At 49.6% G+C, this 20587-nt stretch overlaps 1 long non-coding RNA gene across 1 annotated transcript in view; it reads right to left on the reverse strand.

The window, feature by feature from the left end:
- Positions 1 to 20587, reverse strand: part of LOC110573745 — a 52406-nt gene that overhangs the window by 11312 nt on the left and 20507 nt on the right. Inside the window, exon 2 of the long non-coding RNA XR_002479925.1 lies at positions 1927 to 2082. This is a non-coding gene — a long non-coding RNA (uncharacterized LOC110573745). The remainder of the gene's footprint in view (positions 1 to 1926; positions 2083 to 20587) is intronic.

Below are 20587 nucleotides of genomic sequence, written 5' to 3' on the forward strand. Positions count from 1 at the left end.
GTTCTTACCATCGACAAGGCCCTTCTTGATCCACCCCCCCCCCTTCCTTACCCTGCCTAATAGCACTTCAACCACTGTGGTCTCATTGCTCTTCCTTGAATGTGCTCAATGTGTTTCTACCCCAGGGCCTTTGCACATACTGTACCCCCCCCCGGAATGTTCTTTTCCCATGACTTGCTCCCTGGCTTTATTCTGCTCTCTCCTCATTTATCACAACCCAAGAAAGGCCGCCTTTGACTACCCCATCACTTTGACCCAGTCACCCTCTCGTCCACTAACCCCTTCACTCTTTATCAGAGCACACAAATCAAATTTAGTTTGTGGTCTCCCCCCTCAGACAGTAAGCACCACGAGACTTTTCAGGGCAGGTTCTTCCACATCATTGTACCCAGGGTTTCTCAACCTTGGCACTATTGACGCTAGGGGCTGGGTCGGTCCTTGTCGGGGGCTGGCGTCCTGTTTACTGTAGGGTGTTTAGCAGCATCCCCACCTCTGTGTACTAGATGCACCTGCCCCTTTGCGTGTGGCAGCCAGAATGTTTCCAAATGCCTCCTCGCGGAGGCAAAATCGCCCCCAGTTGAAAAGCACTGTTCTAATCCCATACCCTAGAACAGTAACTGCCATTACTGTTGGTGTGAAATCCATAGTCTATGAACAAATAATTATAGTTGATAACGCTTGCATCGCGGTGCTCCTGGGAGACTTGCCATGTCCAAGGCACTGATTAGGTGACATTCTACAAACGCCCTGCAGTGCATTTTAATTCCAGGAAAGAACATGCCGGGGCCTCTGGTAGACGCCCTCCCCACCCCGGTTAATTTTGTTGTCCACTGCTGTTTGCTGTTCTCCCTGAAGACCTTTGCAGGACAAAGGCCACTCTTGCCTGTTGCCATGGGAACCGCAGCTGAGGGTGAGGGGAGAGGGGAGGGGAGGGGGCTGCAGAATCGTGGAGACACACAGAGAGAGAGGCTCAGGGCGCCGAAACATCCAGGCTCCAGAGGCAAACGTGAGTTTGAGGACGTCCTCGCATACATGCCACACGACAGGAGTTTGCGGAAAGAACAAAATTCATTTGCCGCCCCCCCCAACACACGCACTGTCTGTTCTGTGACGTGAGGAACGCGTCCTCCTTGCGAGGGAAAAATAGAAGTGGTCTGTATTTGATTCTAGGGAGAACTGCACTTGCCTATTCCTCCCTGCTAAGTGAATTTTGGTGAGTGAAACCCAAATAAATAACGAAGTGCTTTCACTAAACGGAGGAAGGAAATGATGCCAGGCACTAGCGCATGACGAAAACGTGTGGGTGCTGTGGACCCAGGTGTGAGGACAAGTTCGTGCCGTGTCCCAAGGTCCTTCCAGTGAATCATGGAAACTGCGGGTCGTCTCGGGGACCCCAACTCCCATGGCGTTAAGTACTCTTCAAAAACGCAAGTTGCTGGGCACCTGGGTGGCTCAGTTGGTTAAGCGACTGCCTTCGGCTCAGGTCATGATCCTGGAGTCCCGGGATCGAGTCCCGCATCGGGCTCCCTGCTCGGCGAGGAGCCTGCTTCTCCCTCTGACCCTCCCCCCTCTCATGTGCTCTCTCTCTCTCATTCTCTCTGTCTCAAATAAATAAATAAAATCTTTAAAAAAAAAAAACAAAAAAAAACGCAAGTTGCTTTGTAGGAAAGCACTTCCTCATTTTCACTGCAAGCCCCTACCTCGCTGGTTTTAGTTAATCATGGCCGCTACCATGACCACAAGGTGGGCATTCACGTGCTTGTGAGTTCTGGAAGCAGAACGGCTGGGTCGTTGGGCAAACGTATTTTAAACTTTGCCAAAAATACAGGACAGAGAGGCCGTAGCCCACGTGTGCCCACCGCCCGCACTAGGAAGGGGCCTGCTTCCCCAGCCCCCCGTTGACGGCGTGTTGTCATCCTTGCCTACCTGATGCGGTGGAAACTGCGTCTCGGTTTGGCTCGGCATCTGGTTTGTGGGTCACAGGTGGGACGAGATCTCTGTGACTGTTGCTTGCACGCTGGGAGTTCTGCTCTGTGAACACCTTTTCAGATCCTTCGTCCTGTTTTACAGTCTCTTACTGGCCTGAAACACAATTCATACACGTAAGTGACATACATTCCTTTGACTACCACGTCGGCTGCAATGACGTCAGCCAGTTGTGTTTTCAATCTCTCTTAACTTGTGGCTTTCCCTCATACATATACATACACACTTTTTAAAAATTGTGCTAAAATACATATAACAACATAAAATGTACCATCTTAACCATTTTTAAGGATATGGTCCAGTTTAGGTTCATTCACATTGTTCCACAACCGTCCCCACCATCCGTCTCCAGGACTTTCCATCTTGTGAAACCGAGACTCCGTCCTCACGAAATGACAACTCCCCTTCCCCCTCCCCCAACCCCTGGCGCCACCGTCTACTTTCTATTCTAAGTACCTCATATAAATGGAACCATAACACTGTCTTTTTGTGACTAGCTTAAGCCACTTGGCAAAACGTCCTCAAGGTCCATGCACGTTAGGATTTCCTTCCTTTCTTTTTTTTTTTTTTTAAGATTTATTTATTTTGAGTGGGGAGGGGCAGAGGGAGAGAGAGAGAGAATCTCAAGCAGACTCCATGCTGAGCACAGAGCCCAATGCGGGGCTTGATCCCAGGACCCTGAGATCATGACCTGAGCCGAAATCAAGACTCGGACGCCTAACCGACTGAGCCACCCAGGCATCCCTCCTTTCTTTCTTTTTTTTCTTTTTTTTAAGATTTTGTTTATTTATTCATGAGAGACACAGAGAAAGAGAGAGAGAGGCAGAGGGAGAAGCAGGCTCCCAAGGAGCAGGGAGCCCGATGCGGGGCTCGATCCCAGGACCCCGGGACCATGACCTGAGCTGAAGGCAGACGCTTAACCATCTGAGCCACCCAGGCGCCCTCCTCCTTTCTTTTTAAGCTGAATAGTATTCCCTTGTGCGGACAGACCGCATTTTGTCCATCTATTCATTCACTGATGGACACTTGGGTTGCTTCCATGTTTCGGCTCCTGTGAATAATGCCTCTCTGAACACGGGTGTACAAATACCTCTTTAAGACCCTGCTTTCAGTTCTTTTGGGTGTGTACCCAGAAGAGCAATTGCTGGGTCGTAGGGTAGCTCCATCTGTAATTTTTTGAGGAACCGCCATACTGTTTTCCAGAGTGGCTGCACCAGCTTGCACGCCCACCAACGGTGCACGAGGGTTCCTGCTTCTCCACATCCTCCCCTATACTTGATACCTGCTGGGTTTTGTTTGTTTGTTTTTAATAGTAACCATCCTGGTGGGCGAGGTGGCATCTCACTGGTTTTATGTGGTCAGCTTTATGTGTCTTTGTGCTCGTGTTTGTGTGCTTTTGGGACTCATTCGTGCATCCTTCCCTCTCTGTGATGGTAAGAACGCTGACACGTCGAGTCTCATACTGAGCAGAGGAAAGGCCCAAGAGAAACTGTGTCCCTCAACGAGGTACTGGCACCAGCCGCTCACCGCGGAGTCTGAGCCAGAATTAAACTGAAAAGATGGTTCACATGGGAGAGGAGTTCGTCCGGAGTTTCATGGCCCTCTGGACGAGGCTCGAAGAATGTCAACATTCAGTCTGCGTGCCAGATAAATCAACCGACCTCAGAATTTTCCCTGATTAATGAACTGAGTGCCAGACTGGAGTCCAAGCTCTCTATGTATTATTGCCTTCTAACTCAGGAAGGGAAAGGCTTTCTCGGAAACAGTAAAACATAGCCAGTGTTCTGGAGACATTCATTCCCAAACATGTTTAAGACTAGTCGTCTGTTCTGTAGATGCCATCCCTGGAGCCAGCTGCAGATGAGTTTCTCTCCACTTTTCTGGCGTGAAAATCTTGACTCTGATTTTCTCCTGGCTTTAGTTCCAGTGCCGGGTGACTTCCCTGGGACTCCGCAGGCATCAAGCATTTCGAGCCCACTTCTAAAATCCTGTGTTACATTGAATTAAAGTAAAAATCGATGGGAGTGATTACAATAACAGAGTTGTATGTGTAAAATGCTCGGGATGTACTAAGTGAGAAGCCTGTATGATTCTGTGGCCTGACTTTGTGGATGTGTTTGTAAATTCACATACAGAAACAGATCAAAAAAGAATCTCTGTTTAATCTCTTCCTCCACCTCCTCCGAGTAAGGACTCCCCTTATTTGTCATCGAGGCACGCAGGTTAGTGGGATGGCAGAGAACGCCTCCTGGACAGTGAACGTTCATTCCCAGGGGCCGCAGGGGACCCTCGAGTCTGGGGGCAGCAGTGACTGTGTCCTCCCCAGACCAGTCTGCGGCCGGCCTCTACGAGACTGCCTCCAGAACCTCCACAGGGATCTAAAGCTGTCCTGCCTCTCCAAAGATCTACCTGCCATCCCGCCGTGCCTCTCTCAACGGCTGGTGTCATGCTGGCTTCTGTCGCTGCCAAGAATGCTGGCTATTACACCAGCGTCTCCTTGATCTGGTGTCCAAAAGGCCCGGTGCAGGGAGGCGATAGGACCACGGCTTTCCCAGACCTTACCTGAAGTAGCAAAGGATGCCCCTTCCCCAGTGGGGTGCAGCCTCACAGCTCCATGCCCAGCTTGGTGGGACAGGATGGTTTGGATTTCAACCCTTTTACCAGCCGCCTTGATTATCACCCTTGTGCAGTGAACAGCCTGCACAACTTACACCGAAGCCCCATGGCCTGCCTACTCATTTTCCAATCTTTAGGTAGGAAAGTCCTCCTACTCCTACTGAAAATGTGTCACTCGTGTTTATTGAGCACCTACTGTATGCAAACCTAACCTTGCATGTGAAATTTAATCTCAGACACATCTGTGAGTCAAGGTGTTCTTTTGGCCCCATTTTTCTTATAAGCCCTGTCAGAGCTGATAAACAATATTATGTATATTTATACTTACAATGGCTAATTAATAAAACCCAAAGTGCTGTCCAGGGCCTAACAGGGTTCTCTTAACCAGACAAGGAAACTGAGGCTCGAAGAAATGACAGAGACGGCATGATGGATTGGAACCAGTGCCGCCACATTTAACTGCAACGCGGAGCGGCCTTCCTCGTCCTCTGCCTCAGGGACCTCAGCTGTAAAACGGGCAACGGTAGCAACTGCCTTTTAGTGCTGTGAGGGTGAATGGAAGGCACACAGCACCTGGAGCTCACACAGCCCAGGGGAATCAGTCGCTCGAGAGAAATGTGTCCTTGTGACCAACGTCACCATCACCATTGCCCCTTTGACCCCTTCCCAACCCTGGTATTCACAGCCCCGCCCAGGAGGCACCCCCCCAGACGCCAAACCCCAAACCAATGCCGAAATGCCTCTCTCCGCGTCCCTTTCCCGGAGGCGGGACCTGGCACCAGGGTGGTCACCAAGTGAACCACTCGTCCTTCCGATGTCACCTCCGTGTGTTTGTCAGCGTGATTCCTCTCCCTCCCACGGACTCTGAGCCACGTGGACGCCTCCATCCTTGTGTCACTGAGTGATGGACACACTTAATACAAATAACACTCTCTAGATTAATACTTACAGGGGCTAATTAAGTGCCTTCCATCGTGACCTGACCTTCCTCCATCGCTGACTTCACCTCTTATGTTCTGTTATCTCACGCTGCTGGGGGGCTGCTTCCTTCCTAGGATGTCCCAACAAGCCCCCAGACAGCCTGGGCCCCTCTTCCTTCATCCCTGTTCACTCCCTTCCCTTACACATCTGCTCAACGCCCATCCTCTCCTGGGCCCTCTCCCCAGCCTCTGCCCAAGCTTTTTTTCTTCACTGCTCTAATCACGGTGCTGCGTTCTGGGTTCTCCTGTCCACTGTCCGCAACCCCACTAGAAGAGAAGCCCCAGAAGCAGGGGCTTTCCACTGTCTGGTTTCTGCCGCATCTGACCCCCTGCTCTGTCACCTGGTACGTGGCCAGGGGGCCTCGGTACCTATTTGTCTGATGATTAAATGCCTGTTTCAGAGGAACAGATGTCTCGGATATTAGGGTCTCAGGGTGGAGACTGCTTGTTTTTCTCCCCATCGCATCCCTGGCTTCATGAAAAGAGTGGGGCTTAATTAATATGTAGAATGAGTCAGTGAGTGTTGAAAGGCTAAGACCAACATCCCCGCTTCTTGTGGGGGGTTTGTGAGTTCTTTTTTTTTTTTTTTTTAAGATTTTTATTTATTTATTTGACAGAGAGAGAGAGAGCGAGAGCAGGAACACAAGCAGGGGGAGTGGGAGAGGGAGAAGCAGGCTTCCTGCCGAGCAGGGAGCCCGATGTGGGACTCGATCCCAGGACCCTGGGATCATGACCTGAGCCGAAGGCAGATGCTTAACGACTGAGCCACCCAGGCGCCCAAGGGTTTGTGAGTTCTTATAAGGCCTGCTGGGACCCAAAAAGCCGGCTTTGTGTTCCTACTCACTGACCCCCATCTAATGATGTGCATGAATGTGCACAAAGGATGGGCCCGACCAGCAGTGGGGAGGGGCTGCAGGTGTGAGACCACCCCCCCCGCCCCCACCCAGGCTGGGTCTCTGTCAGGGGGCACCTCGACATCTGTTTTCTCTCAAGAGCTGTCACCTGACTGAGCCGCAGAGGCGGGCTCAGGCCGTTGCTATGGAAACCACAGCGGGCTCCTGGAAGGAGAGGGGAGGGGGCCAGAGAGCGAGAGCCTCAGGAGTACTGGAAATTTCCAGCTCTGGAGTCAGACTGTGCTGGGATCAAAATGTCTGGCTACCCCAAAGCAGGTGCTCACTAAAAGTCTGCTGCAAAAGTAAAGGGCTCGGCACCCCCTCTCCGTGTCTCTGAACCAAGAGTGTTTTCTCCTCACTGCTGTGTGTTCCCAGGAGAATCACACACACACACAGGCGGCCCAACTCACCGACATGAATTGCATTCCCCGAATCCAAAATAATGCCAGCTAAAAGTGGCGAGCAGAGAGACAGGAGAGAAATAATCTCGGGGAATTCCGAGGGCAACAGAGAACATGAAGCAGGGAGCTGAGAGAGACGGGGTGGAGGTCTTACATCGACGAATCATTCTGCAGCTCGTGTCCATTCTCTCTTGCTCGAAAAATGTCCGTCATATTCCGTTGTCTGGACAGACCTCAGTGAATGTGCACACTGCTTGTTGATGGACATTTAGGATGGTATCCATTTCTCTTCTTTGCTACGCTGCTCTCCAGGGCACAGAGCAGTACCCGGCACAGAGTTTGAACAAACAAATCCGTGTGAGAGTTTCCTGCAGGGCACGAATCTCAAACTGGGTTTTCTGAGTGGTAGGGAAATGCACCTAACCAGCTTTTCTAGATATTGTCACACTGCTCCCCGAAATGGTCTTGGACTTCTGTCTTCGTCACCTGCAGAAATGGACGCCCTCTGGGAATAGACACATTGTGTTTTTCATCTCTGCCGTGTCCTCACCTCGGTCTGGGGTGGAGTGAGTGTCTGGCACATGCCGGGTTAATGAATGGGCAAGTAAATGGGTTATATTTGCTCAAATTTGGATAATTGATGCCTATACAAGTTTTTAGTCCAGCTCTTGTTGATTTAACATAAAATCCTAACATTAAATATCCTTCAAAACACAGTTTCTTGATCAAGCGAAGATTTCGTGTCTTTGGGCTGTAAAGTCCTGCAGCAAAGGGCACTTCACATCCCGGTGCGCACATTCTATGCACTTGTCCCTGGGACCGCCTCGACCTCGGTGTGGCTGTAGGTGTTTTTGTGAACGTCTGCGGGGCCCAGGCTCCCGGAGGTGGGTTTGCCCGGTCAAGGGGCATACGCATTTTACAAGCTAAGGCCCACCGCTAAAAGAACTTGCCAGAAAGGTTATAGCAAGCTGCCTTCTCAACACCAGCCCCGGAAGGTATCTGTTTTCCACACGACTGCCAACTCCGCTGGACGATGTTTTCATCTCTGTCCCTCTGACAATGGGAAAAACGGCTTGCCAGTTTGCTTTTCACATCCAGGGTTCTGTTGTTGTTGTTGTTGTTTTTGAGTACAAAGAGGTTGGAATATCATTTTGTATTTTTTGATCATTTCAATTTTCTTATTTTTTAATTTTTAAAAAATATTTTATTTATTTGTCAGAAAGAGAGCACAAGCAGGGGGAGTGGCAGCCTCCCCGATGAGGGACTCGATCCCAGGACCCTGAGATCACCACCTGAGCCAAAGGCAGACGATTAACCAACTGAGCCACCCAGGCTTCCCTCAATTTTCTTCTTTAAAGCCTTCCTGTCCATATATATAATTTGAGGCTCATTTCTGCCCTCCTCATATTTTAAATTCATTTGTCACAAACACAACTGGCAGATAAAAGATACAATTTCTTTGATCTTCATCAGGTTGCAAAGTAGTTTCACCCATTTTGTCTCTTTGCTTCACTTTTTTTTTTTCCTTCTGTACCTACTTTTTCAGCTCTTGTCTTTTCTTCTTAAGGCAGTAAAAGTTCTAGAGTTGTCTTTCCTGAGCTATTCTCCATCCAAATATGAAAACATTCACCCACGCTTTCTGTGCTGAGCAGAAAGCTGAAGGCCATCGGCTCTCTCCCTGTCCCGTGTGGTCCTCCTTCCTCCTACTCAGACAATTCTAGGGTCTCTAATATCCGACCAACCGCCCGTCCATCCAAGGAAGGAAGCTTAATGCTATGACACCACGTTAAACGAATAAAGGCACCAGAATCCCGACTGTGAGCTGAACAGAATCCACTCATTTGTTCACATTCTGAAAACGTCTGGAGACCCTCCCACAGGCCAGGCAGACAGTAGGGAGCCCAAATACATATGTTGGTTTAACATCTCCCCCCGTCACTGGACTACATGCTCGCCGAGGGCAGGGAGTTTGGTGTGCTTTCTTCCTCATGCACCCCCTCTGCCTCGCGTGACCCTCGACCGCAGTGGTCCCTCCATCAGCTTCTACTGAATGACTCTAAGAGAACCTCCTTGGAAGGAACAGAAGCCCCTCACAGCTCAGCTCTCCGAGCCAAGAGCGTGCCTTTCCTTGTATCCCCGCTCCCAGGACAGTCGACCCATATTTGTCGAATAAATGAATGAACGAATGAACAAGGAGAAGAAACCATAATGCTGATGTTACTGGTGCTTTAAAGACACGTGTGATTTCTGACCGGGTCCTGGGAGGCCCTCACAGCGGGTTTTGTGATCTTTTGCCGAGCTCCCATTCAAGGATGTATTTCAAGGGGCACGAGAGTCCGGCTCAGACCACTGCTGCAAGACTGTGGGCCTGAACCCCCAGCTGCCCTCCCCTCCTAGAGCAATTACCTGGTCTCCAGAAGGAGGTGGGCTCAGCTGTTGCCATGGAAACTGCAGCTGGGGGAGGGGGGAGGAGAGAGACTGGAAGTCGTCCCCCCCCATCAGAGTGTGTGTGTGTGTGTTGCGGGGGGGTGTTCCCAGCGCTGGTGAGCGCACCTTAGCGCGTCATACAAGTTCACTGACAGAAGGAATGTCCCCCCCGCCGCCCCAGTCCACGCGCAGTGCTCCTGGTGGATTGGATTGTTACAGGAACTTGAGATACTAAGGCAACCTGCTTGCCTGTTCTCTGTCAACAGATGCTTGTTTCCCTTTCCCTTTTTTTTTTCCCACCACAAAGAATACGAGAACGGCCCCCATCCCTGGCACGGTGCCTGGCACACACACAGTGTTGCCTATGCATTGCAGTGGGCATTCTTGTACCTGAGTCCTTGTGGGGATCGGGGGGAGCCCCCCTGTCCGGGGCACACACCGGGAGCAGAACTGCTGGGCTCAGGGCGGCTTCCTCAACCCAGCGTGGCTGACATTTGGGGCCAGTTATTCTTTTTTGGGGGGGGGAGGCTGTCCTGTGCATTTTAGGATGTGCAACATCATCCCCGGTCTATTCACTAGATGCTGGGAGCACCTGCCCTGCCCCCCGCCCGTTGTGACAACCAAACATGGTTGTATTCACTGCCAAATATCCCCTCGGCGGGAGAAGCAAAGATTGTCCCCTGGGTTACATAGCCCCTGTTGCTGGGTGCATCCTCCCTGTTGACTGAGGACCCAGTTCCCAAATGCGGGGATCGCTGGGTCGAAGGGTGTTCGGACCGATGGCTAAAACGTGGACCAGAAAGGCAGCACCAGACCACGCCACACACGGGCCACAGATGAACCCGTGTCTCCAGCCACACCCTCGCACGCTCCCCGTATTTCCATCTAGCGTGGAAAGTGGCGCCTCACTTTGACTTCCATGTCCACTCTGCCAGATGGGAGAGGTGGAGTATCTCTCCGTACTTACTGATAATTCGAATGTTCTCTTCCACACGCAGCTTCTTGCCAGCCCTTTGCTCGCCCTTTCTTTCTGGTCTTCAGCTTCGGTCTTTTGGACACGTCTGCGCCCTTTGTATACGAACCACGAGGTTTGGACTGTGCCGCCTCTGTTTTTGCCAGCTTCTTGCTCCCCTTCCCTTGGCACCTGTGGGTTCCGTCTGGATGAAGCCACGTTCGCCCATCTTCTCTATTCTGTGTGTTGGTTGTTGCTTCTTCACCCAGATGCTTCACACTGCGTGGCCACTAAACAGTCACCCCCTTTCTGCCTGAGCGGACAGTGCCCAGCTCCGGTGGCCACAGACGGAGTTTGGGGCTCAGCGTTACAGAAAAGAGGGCTCCAGTGGCTAATGTCTCGCCGTCACTCGGGGTGTGGACAGCGGGCCGCCAAAGACCAGGCCTCGAGCAGCGGGAAGATGGCAGATGGCAGATGAGTTCGCATGCGCACAGACGGTGAGTCCTGCCCCGGAGACAGGTGATGTGAGATTGTCTGGATGGGCAGCAGAACCAAATCCAAGCGCATTCACACTCCGGAAGGAGAGGACGCCAACAGCGGAAGGTCAACCTGGCCAGAGGGTGCCAAGGGCAGCGTGCAGAAGGCCTGCCTCACTGAGAAGCCGTCTTGGGAAGGGGTGGGCTCAGCCCGGACTTCTCTGCACAGAGCCTGGGCCTGGCCAGTGGGGTGACCGGCACTCCTGGTGTGCCTGGGGCTGCTAGACCGTTGTTAGAAATGCAGGAATAACAGGCTCCACCAGACCTACTCAGTCAGCTGCCAGGTGATTCAAAAGCACAGAAAAATTTGAGAAGCGCTGCTTTAGGAGGCAGAGCCGCGGACAGAGGAGACGTGGGAACAAGGCTGGCCTAGTGGCATCCGATCTCACCGTGCAGCTCTCTGCAGCCTGGGTCCCCCACCCTCACCACCAGCAGCAGGACAGAGGGACCTGGAGCTGCCCCACCCCTCTCCTGGCCATATTAACCAGGCCTCTCACTGTCTATGTTTCTGACGCTGTGACCTCTCGGGGCCTTGCTGACCCTGCAGGGACTGCCCCTCGAGGACAGCTAATTCCGAGAGACAGGAAACCAGCGGAGCGTGCCTCTTGTATGCATGCCAGCCAATCCAGAGCCCACCCCCCACCTGCTCCGGGGGGCGCGCACCCTCTGGGCCACTGTCCACCCGCCCTCAGCCGCCCAGGGCCAGGCGCCCGACAACCAGGGGCAGCCCCTGCGCCCCACCGCTCGCGGGAACGATCCAGGCGAGCCAACCCTAAGCCTGCTCCCTTGGCCTTGCCTGCTCCTTGCACGGAAGCCACGGCCCAGGCTCTTGCTGCGGGTCCCCCTCGCGCCCTCTGCCTCCTGGCCGACGCGCCGCTTCCCTGCGTGGCCCCTGCCTGACTAGGTGTGCCCTCTCCTCTCGAGAATGGTGAGTAGCCACTGACGTTTTCAGAGGCACTCATCTCCTGATCTGTGTTGACCTGGCCACGCCTAAGTCATAATGAAGCCTGTATTTTAAAATACTCGGTCACAGCGGGGCTGGGCAGGAACCCTGGGCACGGGGCCTTGGAGGCACCCTTTCCAGACACAGAGATCTACCAGTTCTGCCTCAAAATGCTCTGTTTCGTTACTGACCATCTTTCTCATTTCCTGCAGTAACCTCCTCATTGTTCTGCTTCCTTCCCCCAGTAAAATGGCCCTGCCCCTCCCTGATTCACGCTCCAGTTGCTCTGGGGATGAAAGCCCCTCTCCATACTGAGCCCCACAGCTGGACACATCAGAGCTTTCCCAGAGGAGGCCTGGTGGGAGGCAGGCTGCTGGGGAGAAGGGGGCCCAGGACTTCTCCGGCGGGTTGGTTTGCGAAGTTCTGAACCCTAACGCGCCAGGCTCTGCACTGCCTGCAAGCTGGTGTGTGAGTGTGGAGAGGTGGGTGCACGTACGTTACCACGTGTGACGTGTCAGAGCACAAATTAACACACGGACACTCTTCACGTGGCCTGAGTGTGTGCGGTGAGCATCGCAGAGCTCAGATGGCAAGTGTTCACTGAGCGTTTACTACGCAGCTGGCCTGTGACCCTTCCCACAAATGTGGGAATCACAGGTCAAGCTACGCTGCCATTCTTTCCTTTTCTCTGTGATTAAAACTTTGGAGCAGTTACAAGAGACGTGGTTGCAAAAGAAACTATGTTTGTGCTTTAGAAATGGATCCCTCCAGCACGGTGTCCACAAGGCGCATCTTTCGGAAGGAAATTCTCTAGATCAGGGACCGTTCCAGGGTGGGGTCTTCACGAGGCTTCATCCGGCCCCCGGGATAACTTCTAACAGCTTCAACCAGGGAGGAGGATCCTCCATCACTATTCGGCTCCCACTTAAAATGTTGGCCTGTCCCGTTATCCCCTCCCGGCCACCATGCTGGCCCAAGCGTCCCCCGCCCGAGTCCCAGATGGCTAGCCCAGCCTCCTCCTCCGCTCCCTCCACCACGGACTCCGCGCCTCAGCCAGGGTGCGGTTTCTGACAGGCAGGGGGTCAGTACTGTACGGAGTTCATACTGTATCCGCTTTGGTCTTCCCATGAATCCAACACAACCGGTAGATTCTTAATGAATGCAGCCGAAGTGCCCAGAGACACAGACCGAGGGGGACTCTCACAGCGTGTGTGTGAGACAAAATGATTGGAAACAAGACTATAGAACACAGGAATGGCGCACAAAAATGAGAACTTCGCACTGTTTTAATTAAAAGATAAAAACAAATTTCTCTCCCTTTGAAAACACAAAATTCTGGAGAAATATTTCATATCATGGGACATCGTCACGAGGGAAGAAAATCGGATGACAAGCTGCAGAAACACAGCCCCGATCTCGAGTAAACACTGACAGGCTTATCTGTGCAGCGAGCATAGAGAAACAGAAACACAGCCTCCAAAAAACAGGCACCACGGCGGAGCCGCCGCCTGATTTGGGATAAAATTCAGAGACACAGCAAATCTCGAGGACCCTTCCTGCTCTCTGACCCGTAGCTCGACCTGTGGAAATCTCCCCCGGGGAGCGAATGCGGCACATGGAGGCCGATCTGAGCGCAGGTTGGTCATGCCGCTGTTGTCTGGGAGAGAGAAATGTTAGGACAACGTTCTCCCTTCCCAGAGGCAGTCGAGGGTCCCCCCCAGTCCCGGAGGTCTCTACCCAGCTGTGTGGAGCCCCTCACACTTCCAAATCCTCCCCTTTCCCAGGGAGGGAGGCCACCAGCTCCCTAATGCAGAAACGGTGTAGGTTCAAGAATCGTCAGAGTTCTACCAGAGAAATAACCGGTGGTGTTACAAGCCGAATTGTGTCCCCCCAAACTCATAAGCTGACGTCCCAGCCCCCAGCACCTCCGAGTGTGAGTGTACTTGCACACAGGCCTTCAAAGAAGTAATTAAGGTAAACTAAGGTCGTCAGGGTGGGCCCTAATCCAATGTGACTGGTGTCCTCGTAAGAAGAGATCAGGACACGGACATGCACACGGGAAAACCATGGGGGGAAACGGGGAGAAGGCGGCCATCTGCAGGCCAGGGAGAGAGTCCTCAGGAAACCCAGCCCTGCGCACACCTGGATCTCAGACTTCCAGCCTCCAGGACTGGGAGAGAACACATTTCTGTTGTTTAGACGGCTCAGCCTATGGGGCTTTATCATGCAGCCCAAGCAAACTGGTAGAGGTAGGACATATACGTACATTCATGTGTGTGTGTGTGTATGTGTGTGCACACACGTATTTGCATGTACTTATGTGTGTACGTGTATTTGTATGTACGTATGTGTGTACACGTATTTGCATGTACGTATGTGTGTACACGTGTATTTGCATGTACGTGAGTGTGTACACGTATTTGCATGTACGTCTGTACACGTATTTGCATGTACGTATTGAGTGTGTACACGTGTATTTGCATGTATGTATGTGAGTGTGTATACGTATTTGCAAGTATGTGAGTGTGTACACGTATTTGCATGTACGTATTGAGTGTGTACATGTGTATTTGCATGTACGTATGTGTGTACACGTATTTGCATGTACATATGTGAGTGTGTACACGTGTATTTGCATGTATGTATGAGTGTGTACACGTATTTGCATGTACGTATGAGTGTGTACGTGTGTATTTGCATGTACGTATGCGTGTACACGCATTTGCATGTATGCATGAGTGTGTACACGTATTTGCATGTACGTATGTGAGTGCATACGCGTGTATTTGCATGTACGTATGTGTGTACATGTATTTGCATGTACGTGTGTACACGTGTATTTGCATGTACGTATGTGAGTGTGTACACGTATTTGCATGTACGAGTGTGTACACGTATTTGCATGTACGTATGAGTGTGTACGCGTGTATTTGCATGTACGTGAGTGCGTACACGTATTTGCATGTACGTGCGTACACGTGTATTTGCATGTACGTATGTGTGTACACGTATTTGCACGCACGTATGTGAGTGTGTACACGTGTATTTGCATGTACGTATGAGTTGTACGCGTGTATTTGCATGTACGTATGTGAGTGTGTACACGTATTTGCATGTACGTATGTGTATGTATGTGTGTGCGTGTATTTGCATGTATATATGTGTATGTACGTGTGTACGTATATGGGGGTACAGCTGTATGCTTGCACGTATAGATACGTTTCTTAGTATATACAGATACAGACAGACTTACCTATAACCATGTTTGGTTTTTTTTTAAGGGACTCATTTCAAGGAATTGGCTCACATGGCTGTGGGTCTGGCAAGTCTGAGATGCGTGGGACTGGCTGGCAGGCTGGAGACTCAGGCAGGAGCTGAGGCTGCAGTCTTGAGGCAGAATTCTTCCTCGGGAAACCTCAGTGTTTGCTCTTCAGGCCTTTCAACTGATCGGAGGAGGCCCACCCACATTCTCTAGGAAAGTCTCCTTACTGCAAGTCAACTGATTGTAGATGCTGACCACATCTACCAAATACCTCACAGCAACACCCAGATTCAAGTTTGACTGAGTAACTGGGGATGAGAGCCTGGCCAAGCGGACACAAAACCAGCATTGTCCCTTCAGTGGTCCCCTCCATCCACCAGTCCTGGCTTTTCATCCACAATGGTGCCAACATGGACTTTCCTTTTTTATTTTTTAAGATTTTTAAAATTAATTAGCAAATTAATTAATTAATTTATGAGAGAGAGAATGCACGCAAGCAGGGGGTAGGGGCAGAGGGAGAGGGAGAAGCAAACTCCCCACTGAGCAGGGAGCCCAACGGGCTCGATCCCAGGGCCCCGGGATCATGACCCGAGCTGAAGGCAGATGCTTAACTGACTGAGCCCCCTGAGTGTCCCCAACATGGACTTTCTTAAAAGAAAAGGCACCTGTGTATACATCTTGGGTTAAAACACATCTGTGGATCCTCACATTGCTCTTTAGATAGATTCCATTCCTTTTTTTTTTTTTTTAAAGATTTTATTTATTTAATTGTGAGGGAGAGAGCGCAAGCAAGCAGGGGGGAGGGGCAGAGGGAGAAGCAGACTCCCCGCTGAACAAGGAGCCCAATGCGGGGCTCAATCCCAGGACCCCAGGATCATGACCTGAGCAGAAGGCAGACGCTTAACCGACTGAGCCACCCAGGCATCCCAAAGACTCCATTCCTTACCACAATGCGAAAGCTGTTCAAACTCCAGAATTTCTATAGGGGAAGGAGGTTTGGAGGCGCCCTGGTTGGGGAAGTATATTGATTTGTGAGGACTATTGTAACAAAGCTCCGCAGTGAGGGCTCACATAACAGAAATGTATTGTCTCACGGTTCTGGAGGGGAGAAGGCCGAGATCCAGGTGTGGGCAGGGGTGGTTTCTCCTGCGGCTTCTCTCCTTGGCTTGTAGACGGCTGTCTTCTTCCTGGTCCTCACCTGGTCTTCATTCTGTGTGTGTCTGTGCCCACATTTCGTCTTCTTGTAAGGACATCAGTCATACTGGATTAGGGTCCACCCTAGTGATCTCATTCTAAGTTGATTACCTCTGGAAAGACCCTGTCTCCAAATGTGGTCACATCCTGGGGTCCTGGGAGTTAGGACTTCAACAGACAAACTCCCAGGGCAGATATAACAAGAAGCAAGAAGTTACTTGCTCTGAGGCTGTGTTTGCACAAAGTGATGAACTATTATGCAAAATAGGCATATGGTTATACTGTAAAGGATGCACAACAGTTTTATGCCAAAAGACAAACCCTATGAAGAGACAGGTATGTATGTGAACTTAATTTAGACATACACAGGTGAAGCAATAAAAGTTAGTTCTTCTTATTGATTTGGTTTCAAATCGAACCAATTACAGAGATTTTAGTTACATAAGCATATTTAGAATCAGGCTGGAATCACAGCTGAACATCAGTCGAACCAGAAAATAACTAAGAGAAAGGATTTCCACTCCCCTACCTCCCCCCAAAAAACCCACCCCAGAATGATTACTGACAGGACCAGGGGAGAAAATCTGCAAAATGACAACCAGAATGAAGTATTTTTGTGGTTTGGAAGTAGAGATCGCTAAAACACTGGCCAGGTCTGTGCTGTTTCTGAGAAAACGGCTCTCTTCCTGAGTTCAGATGGCAACATCTCTACTGCTTGGATCCCAGCCAGGCATTTAGCGTTTGAATCAAGGGAGAAATTCCACGGTGGGTCATTGAACTGAAGTTTTCTCTAACTGCTTCTTCTCAGGGGTATCCAGTCAGAAATGTCATTCCCTTCTGACCTGCTTTTCTATTCAGGTTCGACCCAAATTCCTCCCCGGGTCAAAGGACTCCTTTTCTCACTCATGACAAGAGAGCATGGGTGAATATTTTTAGAATCTTGGGGTAGAAGAGGCAGCAGCAACCATAATGCTAAAACCAAAACACAGAAAATGTTGATATGTGTGATTCCCTAACAACTGAAAACTTACACATAATGGGGTGCCTGACTGGCTCAGCCTGAAGAGCTTCAACTCTTGATCTCAGGGTTGTGAGTTTGAGCCCCACCTTGGGTGTAGAGATTACTAAAAAAAAATAAGTAAACTTAAAAAAAAAAAAACTGGATAGCAAAATCAAAAGGAAGAGTTTATTTCCTCTCTATCCAAATGACAAGAACAAAAAAAAAAAGTACAATATTTTAGGTTTGCAAATAGTGGAGAAAAATCTCGAAATGTTGGTAGAAAAGGTGGATGTTAATAGCATCATTATTCATAATGGTCAAAAATTGGAAGCAACCTATTTGGGCAATCCATCACCACGAAAAGAGGCATATGCATATCAAGGAATACTACTGAGCAATAATAAGGAACGAAATATTAATTATTGGATAATTAATATTACTAAACAAAACACCAATACACAGAGCAACACGGATGAACTCAAAAACATTATGTTGGGTGAAAAAAAAAGGTCAAGGCAAAATACCGAATGATTTCCTTTACATGAAATTTTAGAAAGGCAAAAGTACAGTGACTGAGAGCAAATCAAAGGTTGCTTGGTGGTGGGCTTACGGAGGGGACTCAGGCAAAGGGCACGGGGACCTTTTTGGAGAAATTAAATGTTCTGTATCTTGATTGTGATGGTTGTTACAGGACTGTATACCATTACTAAAATGTACCAAACTGTACACAAAAAATGGGCAAATCATAGTATATATAAATTATACTTCAATAAACCTGAAGGTTTTTTTTTTAAATTTCAACTTTGCCAACCTTTGTTCCATGTTGAGAAGATCATTCTTACAGCACAGAACCCTGGGGTGTGGTGGGAGCATGGGAGACAAATGTTCCCTCCTTCTACAGACATTGATTAACGGCCTTTTGTATGCTTGGCTGGGATCTTGAACCCACATAGAGCTAACCTGAGAGCCTAGAAAATGCCATTCTCTGCAGCCTCGGTTGCCATGGCAACGGCTGGAGCTTGCCTCTGCTGATGGCAGGTTAGTGCTCTTGAGGTGGACAGAGAGGCAGAGGGAGGCTCGGGGAGGCTCAAGTTTTCTCCATCAGTGCTTGCTTGCACATTGGTTTTTAAACACCTTAAAAATATGCTCTTAGGTGAGGTTCTTAAGAAGGGGGCTGCAGTAGGGTATGTGAGCCCCTGCTTTTGCTTAAGAAACTAGCTGGCGGGCTTCGACAAGAACAGAAGCTGTGGCAAGACCACGGGGTGGGTCCCGGACTCCCGAGGAAGCCCACACACCCAGACGGGGAGGCTCTGTAGCCAGACCCCTGTCTTCAGGGTGAGTTTTTGGAAATTTGTGTTGGCTCCTGGCTGTCCTCTCTGCTCACTACCATCTCGTCCAGTCCCCTGGATATGCTAACGATTTGCTTCTCCAAGATCCCCACCCTGGCTCCCCAGGCCCAGGCCCAGACCTCCCTCTGGAGCTGTGCATACATCCCAAATCCCACAAGCTTTGGCACTTCCATCTCAACCACTTTCAGCACGGGCCTCATTCGCAATGAAAAGTGAGGCCCATCAGCACATCAGATCAAATCGCTCTTCAAGATAGACCTCAGCCATTCTACTCACTCCCAAATGCCTCCCAAATCCTCCCATCCTCTCCTAAAACTTAGATCGGTGGTCTCAAAAGTGGTCATATACATAAATAAACTACTGGAACTTTCTTTCTTTTTTTTTTTTTAAATCTTATCCTCTGGAAATTTTCCAAGTTTTATCTTGCACATAACACTAAACATAAATTATTAAAAGTACATTAAAAGAATTAACAAAATCTTTCTTTCTAGGCATGCCACGGCCAGCTCCCCTGGCATCTCCCTGCCTCCCCTTTCCCTCCTCCTGCCTCCTTCCCTGAGGCGAGAGTGAGTCTTCCATATCGCATCCTTAAGCAGAGCCTTTCAGAGCTGCATTAGTTTGGGCACAATTTCTCCAGTTACCAACCCAAATCACTCTTGTATCCTTTCTGTTTTCTTTGATTCCATTGCACCCACAGAAACTGAAAATTCAACCCATCACGGGTAGACCAGTTGTTCCAAAAACTGGATGGGCCTGTGAGAGGTTCTCAATGGATATTTTTGCAGAGAAGATATACAAATAGCCAAGAAGCACATGAAAAGACAGTCAATGTCATTAGCCATTGAGAAAATTCAACTCGTAACTACAATGATATACTACTTTGCACCCACTGGGATGGCTATAATAAAAAAGGCAGTCATTGGTAAGAATGTAGAGAAATTGGGACACTCATAAATGCTGGTGGGGATATGAAATAATTCAGCTCCATTGGAAAACAGTCTGGAAAGTCCTCAAAAGGTTTAAATATGGACTTACAATATGACCCAGCAATTCCATTCCTCAGTATACGCTTAAGAAAAATGAAAACGGGAGCCTGGGTGGCTCAGTCGTTAAGCATCTGCCTTCGGCTCAGGTCGTGATCCCAGGGTCCTGGGATCAAGCCCCGCATCGGGCTCCCTGCTCCACGGGAAGCCTGCTTCTCCCTCTCCCACTCCCCCTGCTTGTGTTCCCTCTCTCGCTGTGTCTCTCTCTGTCAAATAAATAAATAAAATCTTTAAAAAAATTAAAAAAGAAAAATGAAAACATAAGTCCACAAACACAAACTTGTACATAAATGTTTATAGCAGCATTATTCATAATAGCCCCAAAGGGAAAACAACCCAAATGTTCATCACTTATGAAGAGATCAATCAAATGTGGTTTATCCATACAATGGACTATTATCCAGCCAGAAAAAGGAAGGAAGTACTGATTCATGTTCCAACATGGATGAACTTGAGAACATTAAGCCAAACGGGAAAAGCTATAAACAAAAGTCATGTATTGTAGGATTCAGAATAGGAAAATCTCTAGAGACAGAAAGTAGATTTTAGTGTGTTGTCTAGGGCAGGGGGCACTAAAGCTAAATGCAGGGTGATTGCTAATGAACACGGGGAGATAAAAATGTCCTAAAATTGAACTGTGGTGATGGTCACGCAACCCTGCAAATAAAAACCATTGAATTATACACTTTAAATGGGTGAATTGTAGATTATGTGCATGATAGCTCAATAAAGCTATTATTAAAAAACTGAAAAGCAAATTCTTATTTAGTTTTGCTCTGATGGCATTACGGATTTTTTTTTTTTTTTTTTAAGATTTTATTTATTTGACAGAGAGAGACAACACAAGCAGGGGGAGCGGGAGAGGGAGAAGCGGGCTTCCCGCCGAGCAGGGAGCCCGACGCGGGGCTCGATCCCGGGACCCTGGGATCACGACCTGAGCCGAAGGCAGACGCTTAACCGCTGAGCCACCCAGGCGCCCCAAGGCATTACGGAATTTTATTCCAT

This window comes from Neomonachus schauinslandi, chromosome 16 (assembly GCF_002201575.2).
Source record: "Neomonachus schauinslandi chromosome 16, ASM220157v2, whole genome shotgun sequence".
NCBI classification, from domain to species: domain Eukaryota; kingdom Metazoa; phylum Chordata; class Mammalia; order Carnivora; family Phocidae; genus Neomonachus; species Neomonachus schauinslandi.